The 15,000-nt window shown below is 32.0% G+C and overlaps 1 protein-coding gene across 1 annotated transcript in view; it reads left to right on the top strand.

The window, feature by feature from the left end:
* Positions 1–15,000, top strand: part of LOC119602963 (sex peptide receptor) — a 185,354-nt gene that overhangs the window by 87,768 nt on the left and 82,586 nt on the right. Inside the window, 1 exon segment of the mRNA XM_037954794.1 lies at positions 2,271–2,375. The gene's annotated coding sequence lies outside the window, so the exon portion shown is untranslated.

Raw genomic sequence — 15,000 nt, 5'->3', positions numbered from 1 at the left:
AAGAAAAAAGGTTTCTTTTTTTTTAATAATTTGGCAAATAAAAGATAAGTGAAGTTGTGAAGTTACCGCCGAGCCACATGTATCCAAACAAAAAAAATTATAAGGGAAATGAAAACGTGTTAAAGTGTGTTAATTAAAAAAATTAAAACAATTTCCGAATTTTTATGTTTGCAAAAGAAAATAGAAACATTGTAAGTTGTCGAATTTTAAATTATTGTATTGCTTGTCTAGAATATGATTTTATTAAAGCAATTCAATTTAAATCCTTTTTGGTTTTAAAATAAATTTTGAAATATTTTAATATTCACAAAACTCTTAGTCCGGGTTTTTGAGTTGGCAATCAAATGGCAATTAATAATTAGATTAGTTAATCTAAAAATAAATTTAATCCAATGTTAATACCATTTGATGTTTTTGAGTACAAGATTAAACTTCGCAGTGTTGCCATACAAAGCAACAGAAAATGTCGCTGTTTGTTATCAAAACAATGCATATTTTATAAAAAGAAGAAGACAATTGTAAATTTAATATGAAAATTAATGAAAACTTAAATTAAAAACAAAAAAATGTATTTTGAAGTGTCCATAATTTATACTAATCAATAAATAGAACATTATAATGTTTATATTTATAAAAATTTTATTATTTTTTTTGCATCAGCTGTTTACACTTTTGCATTTCGTGCTTTAGATTAAACCACCTCCATTGGGCGCTTAAACTTGTAAACAAAATTAACTAATTGAGTACTCAAAAACATCTTTCGAGGATTAATTTTAATTTAATCGCTAATCTTTCACCTAAAGATTGGCCCTTAGTTTTTTAAGTAACACTTATTTTGTGCGTGACAAATAAGTGACTTTGTTGATGAGTTTTTGTTTGAAGATTAGTTAATTAGTTGGTTAGTTAAGTTTTAGTTAGTTAGTTAGTTAGTTAGTTGTTAGTTAGTTAGTTAGTTCGTTAGTTAGTTAGTTAGTTAGTTAGTTAGTTAGTTAGTTAGTTAGTTAGCTAGTTAGTTAGTTAGTTAGTTAGTTAGTTAGTTAGTTGTTAGTTAGTTAGTTAGTTAGTTAGTTAGTTAGTTAGTTAGTTAGTTTTAGTTAGTTAGTTAGTTAGTTAGTTAGTTAGTTAGTTAGTTAGCTAGTTAGTTAGTTAGTTAGTTAGTTAGCTAGTTAGTTAGTTAGAGTTAGTTAGTTTAGTTAGTTAGTTAGTTAGTTAGTTAGTTAGTTAGTTAGTTAGTTAGTAGTTAGTTAGTTAGTTAGTTAGTTAGTTAGTTAGTTTTAGTTAGTTAGTTAGTTAGTTAGTTAGTTTAGTTAGTTAGTTAGTTAGTTAGTTAGTTAGTTAGTTAGTTAGTTAGTTAGTTAGTTAGTTAGTTAGTTAGTTAGTTAGTTAGTTAGTTAGTTAGTTAGTTAGTTAGTTAGTTAGTTAGTTAGTTAGTTAGTTGTTAGTTAGTTAGTTAGTTAGTTTAGTTAGTTAGTTAGTTGTTAGTTAGTTTAGTTAGTTAATTAGTTTTTTTAATTAGTTAGTTAGTTAGGTACGTCTAACCCAAATAGTACAGTCCTGGCCCCGTCTATCTAAACTTATTATTGAAATTACAGACTTAAACGTCTTTCTCCTTAACCATATTTTTTGACTTATACCAGTCTGGCAGTAAATAAATGTGTATATGTTAATTTCTTTTTAAAATCAAGATAATGTATTCCGATTATTCGTGTCTTATTTGCCACTCGATTAGTAATATTGATTATTTATATTTATTACTTTGTTTGTTTTATCAAAATTAAATTGTTGAAATTTACAATATAAAGAGAAAAATAATTTCTATATATTTTGGCAAAGTGAAAAATCAACAAATGTTAATGTAAAATATTGAAAAGAAAAAAATAACAAAAAGCGAAAAGTTCACAATTGAAGAAGGAAAATTTAAAAGTTGTTTTTTTTTCTCTTCACATTTTCCTCATTGTGCGCTATTTGATTGTTTATAAAAGAAATATTTAAATAATTTGCATATTAGCACATGTGGTATGTCTTCCATGTACATATATTTTGGAATTTAATATTGAACGTATGTTGTTTTATTTTTGTTGAAATAACAAATTTAATTATTTTTAAGTATGCAAAACATTTAAGTGAAACAAACCATAGGAATTGTTGAAAGTAAAAATATATGAATACTTCTCTAATTAGACGCGTAGTCAAACTGCCACGCCTATTTAAAATTATAATTAAATGTATTCAGTATTTTCATTAATTTAATTCAAAATTTACATTTGCAGGGTAATTGAATATGCTAACGAAACTATATCATTCCAAAATGTTATATATATATAAAGTTCAATACAATTGACACTGTAGACGAAAAAATTTGTATTTTAATGGCGGTGAGTATAAAATATTTTGAAATATAAAATATAATTGTAAATAGAGAGTTTTGAAATCTTAAAATTAAATTTTATAACATTATTTTTTTCTTTCTTTGATTCACGCAATTAACTAAAAACTTTTAATGAACTGACAATATAAAAGTAAACACTCAAATGCCTTTTAAGTGATAAATCATAAACTCTTCGTTTTGTATTTCAGGCTAAAGTTCTGTTCTATTTCCATGAATGATTGTCGCCTTTTTATGCTTTTCAGCTATATTTCGTTTGAAACTGATAATTAAAAAAATATATATATATATATATATATATACAGTATTGTTCGAAACCTAAGCAACTTTTTTTGGCATTGTATACAAAGTGCTATATTTTCTATTTTAATTGATTTATTCAAAATTATATAATTGATAATAATAATATTATGTGTCTACATTATAATAACAACAACAAAAGTTTAAATCCATTTCGCTGTGAGTTATAAGAAATTAATAACTGAATTAACTCCATAAATAGCTGTTCGAAACTGAAGCAACTTTTTGATCTTCATATGAAAATCTTTGATCCTTTAGAGTTCCAAACACATTTATGGAATAGATTAGTTACTAGTGTAGTTCGTAATGAATCCCAATCGGATTTTAAGCCACTCGCCAGCTGTAATGTTTTCTAAAACTGCGAGTTTCGACCCAGCGCTTCAGAATGCCGAACAGCATCTCTAAGGGGCTTGAGTCAGGAGATTTTGATGGACGATCAAAGAATTTGGGTCCCATTATACGATAACTACTCTTAGATCAACTTTGCTAAAGGATTTGGTTCGTTATCATGCTGAAAATCGCAACAAAGTAATTTGTTCTGTTCAATGTACTTAATCCTTTGGTTTATTTTGTTGGCCAAAAATGTCCCAGAAAGTAAAACAATCCAATTTTATTTGTATTTCAACATCAGGACTTACTCTACTCACTAAAAATCTTGCCCATAACCTTAATTGTGTGACCTCCATGCTTTTTTAAGTCTTTAATGTACGATGATGTAACCGCATATGAATCCCGCAGTGACATGGCACAGAGTTTACTTAAAGAAATTCGATTTTTTCAAAAATTTTGTACAATTTTGGGTAGAATATTGAAATAGATTACGCAAGACTAATAAAAACAGTTTTATTTACAAACGGGTCCACATTTTCCGTCTTAAATTCAAACAGAGTATGCGAGGCTCAGAGGCTGAAGGAAATATTACAATATACCCTTTTAGTAAAGGCCCAATAATGAATAGAGAGCAAAATTTTAGGGTGTGGCTATGTTTTTTAAAGAGAAGAGTTAGTCCTGATGTTGAAACACAAACAAAGTTGGATTGTTTTTCCTTTTGGGACGTTTTTCGCCAACAAAATGAATCATATGATTGAGTACATCGAACAGATCAACTTACTTTATTGCGATTTTCAGCATGATAATGAACCAAAACCTTTGGCAAAGTTGATCTAAGAGTTGTTATCGGGTAATAGGACCCAAACTCTTTGATTGCTCATCAAAATTTCCTGACTCAAATCCCTTAGAGATGCTGTTCGGCGTTTTGAAGTGCTGTTTCGGAACTCGCCGTTTTAGAAAACATTGAAGGGGCGAATAGCTTAAAATCCGATTGGGATTCATTACGAACTACACTAGTAACTAATCTATTCCATAAATGTGTTTGGAACTCAAAGGGACCAAAGATTTGCATAAGAAGATCAAAAAGTTGCTTAAGTTTCGAACAGCTATTTATGGAGTTAATTCAGTTATTATTTTCTTGTAACTCACATCGAAATGGAATTAAAATTTTGTTGTTGTTATTATAATGTAGACACATAATATTATTATTATCAATTATATAATTTTGAATAAATCAATTAAAATAGAAAATATAGCACTTTGTATACAATGCCAAAAAAAGTTGCTTAGGTTTCGAACAATACTGTATATATATATATATATATATATATATATATATATATATATATATATATATATATATATATATATATATATATATATATATATATATATATATATATATATATATATATATATATTTCCTCCTTTAATTCAATACTTACAGTTGCAAGATAAATTGAAAATTAAGTAGAAAAATAATTAGCGTACAAATAATTGTTTATTGCAAAAATAATTTTTACTCTTTTGTTGATTTGTATGTATTTTCCTGAAATTGATAAGTATTGTGCATTATAAGAAAAACATTCACACAAAACAGTAAAAACTTTCCATAATAAAGGTTTTAAATGATAATGTAGTTACTATTAACAGCTTACTCGTTATTTCAAGAGAAAGTTTCAGGAATTATTACTAATAATAAGTCAAAGTATATGATTCCGAAACCTTATTGTTGAAGATGTTTGTATAGAACTATCGTTGCACAGTGGTATAGAAATACAAAAATAGGAATAGAATTCTGTAAGTTCTTAATATGCGTAAAGAGGAGGTGTTGTTGAGTTTAAAGTTTTGGACTTCATGGTCCCACCGGCAACGTAATTAGGGATCCAAAAAATAGGACACCTTGGATATGTTAAATTTTTAAAACGAACGTATCATTTCATTATTGTTCTCGATCTCGAAAGAGATATAGATAGATAGATAGATAGATAGATATAGATAGATAGATAGATAGATAGATAGATAGATAGATAGATAGATAGATAGATAGATCGATAGATCGCTAGATCGCTCGATAGCTAGCTCGATAGATAGCTCGATCGATAGATAGATAGATAGATAGATAGATAGCTCGCTAGCTCGATCGCTCGCTAGCTCGCTCGTCGATCGCTCGCTCGCTCGATAGCTCGCTCTCGCTCGCTCGCTCGCTCGCTCGCTCTCGTCGCTCGCTCGCTCGCTCTCTCGCTCGCTCGCTGCTCGCTCGCTCGCTCGCTCGCTCGCTCGCTCGCTCGCTCGCTCGCTCGCTCGCTCGCTCGCTCGCTCGCTCGCTCGCTCGCTCGCTCGCTCGCTCGCTCGCTCGCTCGCTCGCTCGCTCGCTCGCTCGCTCGCTCGCTCGCTCGCTCGCTCGCTCGCTCGCTCGCTCGCTCGCTCGCTCGCTCGCTCGCTCGCTCGCTCGCTCGCTCGCTCGCTCGCTCGCTCGCTCGCTCGCTCGCTCGCTCGCTCGCTCGCTCGCTCGCTCGCTCGCTCGCTCGCTCGCTCGCTCGCTCGCTCGCTCGCTCGCTCGCTCGCTCGCTCGCTCGCTCGCTCGCTCGCTCGCTCTCGCTCGCTCGCTCGCTCGCTCGCTCGCTCGCTCGCTCGCTCGCTCGCTCCTCGCTCGCTCGCTCGCTCGCTCGCTCGCTCGCTCGCTCGCTCGCTCGCTCGCTCGCTCGCTCGCTCGCTCGCTCGCTCGCTCGCTCGCTCGCTCGCTCGCTCGCTCGCTCGCTCGCTCGCTCGCTCGCTCGCTCGCTCGCTCGCTCGCTCGCTCGCTCGCTCGCTCGCTCGCTCGCTCCGCTCGCTCGCTCGCTCGCTCGCTCGCTCGTCCGCTCGCTCGCTCGCTCGCTCGCTCGCTCGCTCGCTCGCTCGCTCGCTCGCTCGCTCGCTTTCGTTCGTTCCTTCGTTCGTTCGCCTTTCGGCCTGTCGCCCTCGTTCCTCCCCTTCCCCGCTCTCTGTCCCCCGCCTCCTCCTTCTTTCGCCTCCGCCCCCTGGTTTCTTCCCCGGCCGCTCCCTGTCCCCTTCCTTTCCCCCCCCTCTCCCTCTTCCCCTGCCCCCCTGCTTCTTCGGCCCGCCTCCCTCTTCTTGCCTCCCCCTCCCCCTTCTCCCTTCATTTCCTCCCCTCTCCCTCTTTATTCTCCCATTTTCGAAAAAAAAAATGTAGTGAAATTGCATATTTTACGGCGCATACATTTATTATATTTATTTTTAAAGCTAATTTAAATTAAAATATTTAAAATATTTTATTACCTAAGCGTGTTAACAAAATATATCAATAACCCTGATGTTCTGGTAAGTGTTGGTCAGTATAGAATCTAAATATGACTAGAAGTAAGTACTTACATGCTTCTTAAAACGCTTACAAGTAAGAAGTTTAATGCTTACTGTAAAATGAATTTAAAGACATTTGCTATTTCCTACGCTTTGGAAGGGATTGAATTGTCTATTAAATAAGTAAGATTGTAAATAGTATCCATTACAAGGTATACTATGGGGTTAGTGTAATTAATTGAAAGTCATAAACTGACAATTTAATATTTATTTAATAAAGAATTTAAAAATTATAAAAAAAAAAACATTTGTACTTCAATACTTGGAAGTAACTATTGCTTTTACGGGAAAAATAATACATTTTAATCAAATTTTAATGCACAACTTCTATTTGTTTACATTAAACGTACATATTGTTGTTTTTATGTGGAATTATTGTATATTCCACGTATTCAATTTTAGCAATTTATTTTATGATTTACCTTAAAATATACATATATTCCCTACTTTTGCAAATATTTTCGTTTATACTAGAGATTTTTTTTGGTCGTTTAAACAAACCCAAACAAAAAAGCTTTACACGTGAAATTCCACAGCTTTCTATTAGTTTTGTGTTACACCTTCAATAGAAAATAAATGAAAATATTCTAAAAAAAATCAGGTGTACATTGTAGATACTGCAGATAAATGAAAGGCATGTGTGAGTGTTATATTTAGCTGTATTGAATCCTTTAAACTAACTGAGGTTATGAACCAATTTAAACATACAAACAAATAAATGCGCGACACCTCAAAAAAAAAGTCAAATAATTTAAAAGCAAAAAAGCAATGTCTCCAAATAAATTCGAATTTTTTACATAAATCCTTACCATCCCTGATTTCAGCAGCCGTTTACTGTGGGAAGTTTTGTGTATAATGAGAACAAAATAAAAAAACATAAGATATACATACATACATGCATATGTATGTTGTTTCTTGTGCACGTTGTTAAATGTTGTTGTAACAATGAAACAGCATGTTGTTGTTTTGTGTTTTGCTATATAACGTAAAAAAAACTTATTTTTGGAAATATTATAATGAATAGTTGGGAAATTTGTTTATATCTCCGTTACCCCAGGAGAAAATAAACGAAGAACATCCAAAAGAATAACATTTATCAACAGAAGTAAAAATGACAATAATCATGTTTTTCCAAAATGAAAATGATTTTTTTTTATTATTTTTTTTTTTTTTAATTTAAAAATTATCTATCTATCTATCTATCTATCTATCTATCTATCTATCTATCTATCTATTCTATCTATCTATCTATCTATCTATCTATCTATCTATCTATCTATCTATCTATCTATCTATCTATCTATCTATCTATCTATCTATCTATCTATCTATCTATCTATCTATCTATCTATCTATCTATCTATCTATCTATCTATCTATCTATCTATCTATCTATCTATCTATCTATCTATCTATCTATCTACTATCTATCTATCTATCTATCTATCTATCTATCTATCTATCTATCTATCTATCTATCTATCTATCTATCTATCTATCTATCTATCTATCTATCTATCTATCTATCTATCTATCTATCTATCTATCTATCTATCTATCTATCTATCTATCTATCTATCTATCTATCTATCTATCTATCTATCTATCTATCTATCTATCTATCTATCTATCTATCTATCTATCTATCTATCTATCTATCTATCTATCTATCTATCTATCTATCTATCTATCTATCTATCTATCTATCTATCTATCTATCTATCTATCTATCTATCTATCTATCTATCTATCTATCTATCTATCTATCTATCTATCTATCTATCTATCTATCTATCTATCTAACTAACTAACTAACTAACCAACTACATAAGTAATTAACTTACATATTAACTTCCGATTTTTACGATATCAAATACTTCCTTAAAAATTTATAGCTTTTCACCAAGAGGTCCTTAAAATGTAACTCCTTTAGTGGGCTATGTCCGTCCGTCTGTCTGTGTGTGTGTGGCCATGAGAACTTACAGGTGTGTGTACATGAGACTTACAGGTCTCAATTCTCTATATAATTTGATGAAATTTGAACCATACTACTTTGTTAATAATACCGCTAATTTTTGTGATAATCGGGTCTCATTTCACCTTATCCCCCATACGAAGTTAATAAGACAATGTACACTCGCACCATAAATCGATTATGTTAGTTAATTGGAAAGAGAAAACAAAGTTTTCAGTCATTCAACAGTCTTATTTATGTTAATGGTATGCCGTACTCATTGATTAGCATAACGAGGTGTTATATTCAATTGTCGCTATCTCTCATTTTCATAAAAATCAATTTCTGTTGGCAAAGTATTCAAAAAAAAAAATATGTTTTACAAAATTATAAGTAGTATTTTAAAGTCTCTCTCTAACTTAAGAAAAGAAAAATTTCCGAATGCTCTTCTCAAAACTTGTGTATATTAAGATAGAGACTATTGAATATAGCTCTCGCTATTATACGGGAAGTTAGCTAGGTGTGTGTTTAACAACTTTTTCTTAGAAATTTGTTGAAAAGTTATCCATTTCATTTCTCCATAAAAAATATGATTTTTTCCTAAAATCATTGATTTTTTACTTAGTCTCTTATTGTTTGTGATCACAGAGTAAGGATGTTCGAAAAGCATACAAAAATAAACCCCTTTTAAACATAAAACAAAAGTTTATAAAGTTATATTTTGATTTAAACGAAAAGTTCTACAAAAAAATTTTACACATAGAAAATATATAATAGAAAATTATATAGCCAGCAAAAACTTTCATTATAAAGTAAGGGTTTGAAATGCTAAAATTTATACGTTGTTTATCACACTCGCTTATAAATAGGGAGTTAGATAAGTACTTAAAATGAACGCTTGCTAATAAGGAGTTAAGGATGTAGTTTTTATACATAAGTTGGTTGGTTATCGTGGTAGTTCAGGCGCGAACAGTGAAGTAGAGTCCAAGGGACTTAATTTTGACTGGACTACTACCTTTCTCGTATATAGTATTGTATTTGATGCAGCCTATAGTCGTAAGAATTCTCAGGAGCTCATTAAGTTTTGATCCAGATATCTCTCAAATTTGCCAAGGAAACTGTTTCTCTTCTCATTGAAGAGGGCAGTCTAAGCCGACTTGCATGTCTGTCTAGCAGCCCGTTTATATAAAGTGGTTTGTAAGTCATTACTAGACTCCTTCTATGTAATGCAGGTGGCATGTAGTAGTTATTATAAAGTGTGTTGTTGGGAAAGTACAAGTCATTACTATGTTTTTGCTGGATACATATAATTAGAAAAAAAACAAGTAAGAAATTATAGTCAGGCGAGGCCGAACATATAATACCCTACACCAGTTATAAAAATAAAATGTGATTTAGGACAGACAGACAAACAGGCAGACAGACAGACAGACGGACGGACGGACAGACACACAGACGGACGGACAGACACACAGACGGACGGACAGACAGACGGACTCAATCCAATCCGTTATCTACTTTATATACTCTATACAGTCATAAAACTATATTATGGAAGTTACAAACGAAATGACAAACTTATATATACATATGTATATACCCTTCTCACAGAGGTGAAGGTTATTACACATACGTTTTAGAAGTTTGAAACATATATTGAGTGTACAATTAACTTTATGTCCTAAAGTTAAATAAATGTTAGTGACAATAATAAATTAAAAAAAAAATCTGACAAATTGTTGTAATTTATTGGAAACAAATATAATACTTTAATTTATACGAAAATCAATAAATCAACTGTGTTCACAGTTAAACTAAAATATTTATATATTTGATAGCGTTTAAAAATTTCGAATCATGAACAAATTTTAATATATATTGTTTTATATCTTATTAATAACCTGTCAAATAGGTAACCAATTCTAAGAATTATAATAACCAGTGAATTATATTTAGCTTGCATAATAATAACATCAATCGCTTGTCGCCACCAGTTCGAATTGTAAGTCAATTCATATACATTCAACAATACAAAGTCATTTTAAATTGTTTAACTTTTTGCAATTGAAGAAGAAGAAAAAAAAGTAAGAGAGAAACAACATCTATAAAAAAGGTTCAAAACTTATAGCTGACCAAATCATTTAATGATGGTTAAATGAAATTTCAAAAAAAAAAATTAAGGATAAAATGGTTATAAAAATGCTGAAACATGTTGGTTAACATTGTTAAAACCAATAAGCGTAACCATGTTCGAAAACATGCTCGAGGCTTTATAGCGGTGGTTGGTAAATTAAAATTTTTTTATACAAAGAAAACCAAAAAAATTCTAATCAAGAACCGTGTCCTAAATAAACTTGCTGTTATCGTTATGATAAAACAAAATAAGAAAAAAAAAACTTTAGAGTTTTATAAATTAATTAAATTATATTTTTTTCTCTTCCAACATTTTTATTTTGACATAAATGCTTATACTCACGCCAAAAAAAGTATGTTACATTACTTTATACCATAAATATGTCCATGGATCAGGCCATAGACTAGTTCTTAGACCAATAAACAGACCTTAGACTAGTTGTAAACTACTTCATAGACTAGTCAATAGGCTAATGCAAAAACTAGTCCATACTCTTGACTAGCCTATAGACTAATCCAAAGACTAATCAATAGGTTTTAGTCCATAGACCAGTCTATAGGCTTTAGCATACAATATACTTAATTGACAAGCTAGTCAATGGTAGACTAATAAACTCCTCCACAGACTAATCGATGGACTAGACCATAAACTCGTCCACAGATTAATCGATGGACTAGTCCATAGAGCAATCAACAGCCTAATCGATGGACTAGACCATATAGTACTCAACTGACTAATCGATGGACTAGTAAATAGGCTCGTCCACAGATTAGTTCATAGTCAAGACCTATCCATACACTACATACAGTAGTTAATTGACTTGCCTAGTCTGTAGACTAGTTAATCCACTAGTCTTTAGATTTGTTAATCCTCTAGTCTTTAGATTAGTTTATAGACTAATCGATGGACTAGTCCATAGAGAAATTAATGGACTATATCCATATAGTACTCAACTGACTAATCGATGGACTAGTAAATAGGCTCGTCCACAGACTAGTCCATAGTCAAGACCAGTCCATAGACTTCATACAGTAGTAGTAATCCACTAGTTTTTAGATTAGTTTATCCACTAGTTATTAGACTAGTTTATAGACTAATCGATGAACTATAGATAGAGTAGTCAACAGACTAATCGATGGACTAGTCCATAGAGCAATCAACAGCCTAATCGATGGACTAGTACATATAGTACTCAACTGACTTATCGATGGCCTAGTAAATAGGCTCGTCCATAGTCAAGACCAATCCATAGACTACATGCAGTAGTTAATAGTAGATTAATTAATTCATTAGTCTTTAGATTAGTTAATCCACTAGTCTTTAGATTAGTTAATCCACTAGTCTTTAGATCAGTTTATAGACTAATCGATGAACTAGTCCATAGAATAGTCAACAGACTAACCGATGGACTAGTCCATAGAGTAGTCAAATGACTTATCGATGGACTAGTCCATAGAGTAGTTAACTGACTAATCGATGGACTAGTCCATAGGGTTGTCAACAGACTAATCGATGGACTAGCAAATAGGCTCGTCCACAGACTAGTCCATAGTAAAGACCAGTCCATATAGTTAATAGACTTGTCTGTAGACTAGATAATAGACTAGTCTGTAGACTAATGAATCCACTAGTCCTTAGACTAGTTTATAGACTAGTATTAAGACTTTTTTAGATTTGTTAATCTACTAGTCTTTAGATCCATAGAGTAGTCAACTGACTACTCGATGGACTAGTCCATAGAGTTGTCAACAGACTAAATATTTTGTTCCAAAAAAGTCGATAACTCGACTATCGTCTATGAAAAATGTCGAAAAGTCGACTTTGTAAATAAAAGTCGAAAAAAGTCAAAAAGTCGGAAAAAGTTGAAAAAAGTCGGAAAGTCGAAAAAAGTCAAAAAGTCAGAAAAAGTCGAAAAAAGTCAAAAATAGTCGAAAATTTTAAAAAAGTGGAAAAAAAAGTCAAAAACTCTAAAAAAGTCGGAAAAACTCGAAAAAAGTAAAAAATAATCGAAAATAGTCCAAAAGTCGAAAAAAATCGAAAAGTCGAAAAAAGTCGGAAAGCCGGAAAAAGTCGAAAAAATTGGAAAAAGTCGGAGAAAGTCGAAAAGTCGACTATTTATAAAATACTAAAGTCTAAAAGTCGACTTTTAATTAAATGAAAAAAGTCGAAAAATCGACTTTTCATAAAATGCAAAAAGTCTAAAAGTCGACTTTTAACTAAATACAAAAAGTCGAAAAATCGACTTTTCGTTTCAACTGTAGAACCCTATAGCTTAGTTTGTAAGCTAGTCTGTCGATATCTGTATGTGGATTATATGGACAGACTAGCTTAATAGATTTGTCTATAGACTTATCTGTAGAATAATTAATAGACTAGTTAATGGATTAGCCTTCAGACAAGTTAATAGACTACTTAATGGACTACTTAATGTACCATTCTGTAGAATTGTTAATAGATTATTCTTTATTGACAGGATAATTAATGGTATAGTTCGTAGCCTAATCGATGCTCTATTCCATAAACTAATTAATGGACTAGTCACTGAACCAGTTCACAAGCTAGTCCATCGTGTAGAACAGTCCATAGACTCCTTAGTAGACTAATCCATATAGTAGTTGATATACTAGTCTATAGACTAGTTAATAGACTATTCTGTGGACTATTTAATAGTCTAGTCTGTGGACTAGTTAATAGACTTGTGTGTGGACTAGTTCATAGACTTATCTGTGGACTAGTTAAAACACTGGTTTGTGAACTACTTAACAGATGTTGCTATACTAGTTAATAGACTACTCTGTGGACTAGTTAATAGTCTAGTCTGTGGACTAGTTAATTAACCATGATAATACCGCCTATTACATTTTTTTGTTAGAGTTATAACTATGTATATGTCATGGAAATAAAAGACCAGGGTCTCCCAGATTTGACCACTTTGTATGGAGGTCTTTTTTGCAAAAAAAAAAAAAAAGTGATAATTTCTCAGTTTCATATCTAGCAATTCGTTCGAAATTTTGATTTACCCTCTGAGGCTGTAGTTCTTGTCGCAAAGAACAATTTTTTTTTTTCATTTCAAGTGGAAAATTTTACATTGTGAAATTGCACTGCTTTTATTAACGACACCTGTACGTATACGTGTTAATGATTTATTGATATTACAAATATTAAGTATACGCCTGATTAAGACAAGAACTTGCAAGGTAAAAAAATCTACTTTTTTAAAACTTTTTGCTAATTTTGATAACGAAGATGAAGTTTTTATACCCTACACCACTATAGTGGGGAGGGTATTATACGTTTGTGCTGATGTTTGTAACACACAAAAATATTGGTTCTACACCCACCTTTAAGTATACCGATCGATTCAGAATCATTTGAGTCGATTAAGACATGTCCGTCCGTCCGTCCGTCTGTCCGGCTGGCTGTCCATGTAAACCTTGTGCGCAAGGTACAGACCGCAATTTTCAAGATAATTTGATGAAATTTGGACCAAGCATGTTTTTTGGCACAGGGACGAAGCCTATTGAGAATAGTTGAAATCGGTCCATTATTTCACCTAGCCCCCATACAACCGTACCTCCCGATTTGGACGTTTTATGCCATAATTACGTGAAATATACTACTATCTCTCTAAAAATTGGCGCAAATAAGTTTTATATAAGACACTGCAGATTTTCGTAATGATCGGCCCTTATTTGACCCTAGCCCCCATACAAACCCCCTTCAAAAAATGTCTTAAACGTCTAAAATTGACTTGTAACCATTTGTATCATTTTCCAAATTTAATGAGGATCGGCCCATGTTTGACCTATACTCCTATATGAAGCCTCATTTAGAAAATTTGGTTTTTATCAAAAATTGCTTACATACTTTGCAAATAAGGTAAAATTCAACATAAAAGTTTCGTTATAAAAAATAAAAATTTTTAAAATATACTCGGCCATGCCCGACTATACTTTCCTACTTGTTTTCTGTTGGATTTAATATGTTCAAAATTTTTGTTGTTCATGACCAGAGCTACAACTTTGGCTTAGAGAGTAAGTACTTTTAATTATCTTAAAATAATGTTTATACTAAGTATTACAAAAAATTTTCATCTTCCATTTCCTTTTGTTAAATTTATATATGCAAAATTTAATTTGAATAAATCAGCACACATGTATATTAACTGGGATTTTTTTCTCATTGTTTTCCCTTTTACAAATTGATTAATTTGTTTGCTTCCGCCTCAACTTCCATATGCTTCCTAGAAAGAAAAAAAAAACAATATGTGATTGTCCATTAATAATGTTCATGTTCACATTATTTCCGGATCACGCTCTGGTATTCAACTCATTCAATTGCAAATATTTATTGTGGAAAATACAAACATACAATATGAACTTGTCTTTCATTTACTACAAAACTGTCATAACTCAAAAACTACTTAGTTTCAAACAAAAACGACTTTAAAATGTTTTATAACTTTTCAGTAAATCATGGACTTTGAGGTTGAAATAGTACTTTAGTTTTATAACAGATTTTTAAATAAAATAATTC

Source organism: Lucilia sericata, unplaced genomic scaffold (assembly GCF_015586225.1).
Source record: "Lucilia sericata isolate MDLA Ls3-8-SP2 unplaced genomic scaffold, ASM1558622v1 Contig000266F_arrow, whole genome shotgun sequence".
Taxonomy (NCBI): domain Eukaryota; kingdom Metazoa; phylum Arthropoda; class Insecta; order Diptera; family Calliphoridae; genus Lucilia; species Lucilia sericata.
This window is presented reverse-complemented; position numbering and strand designations above follow the sequence as displayed.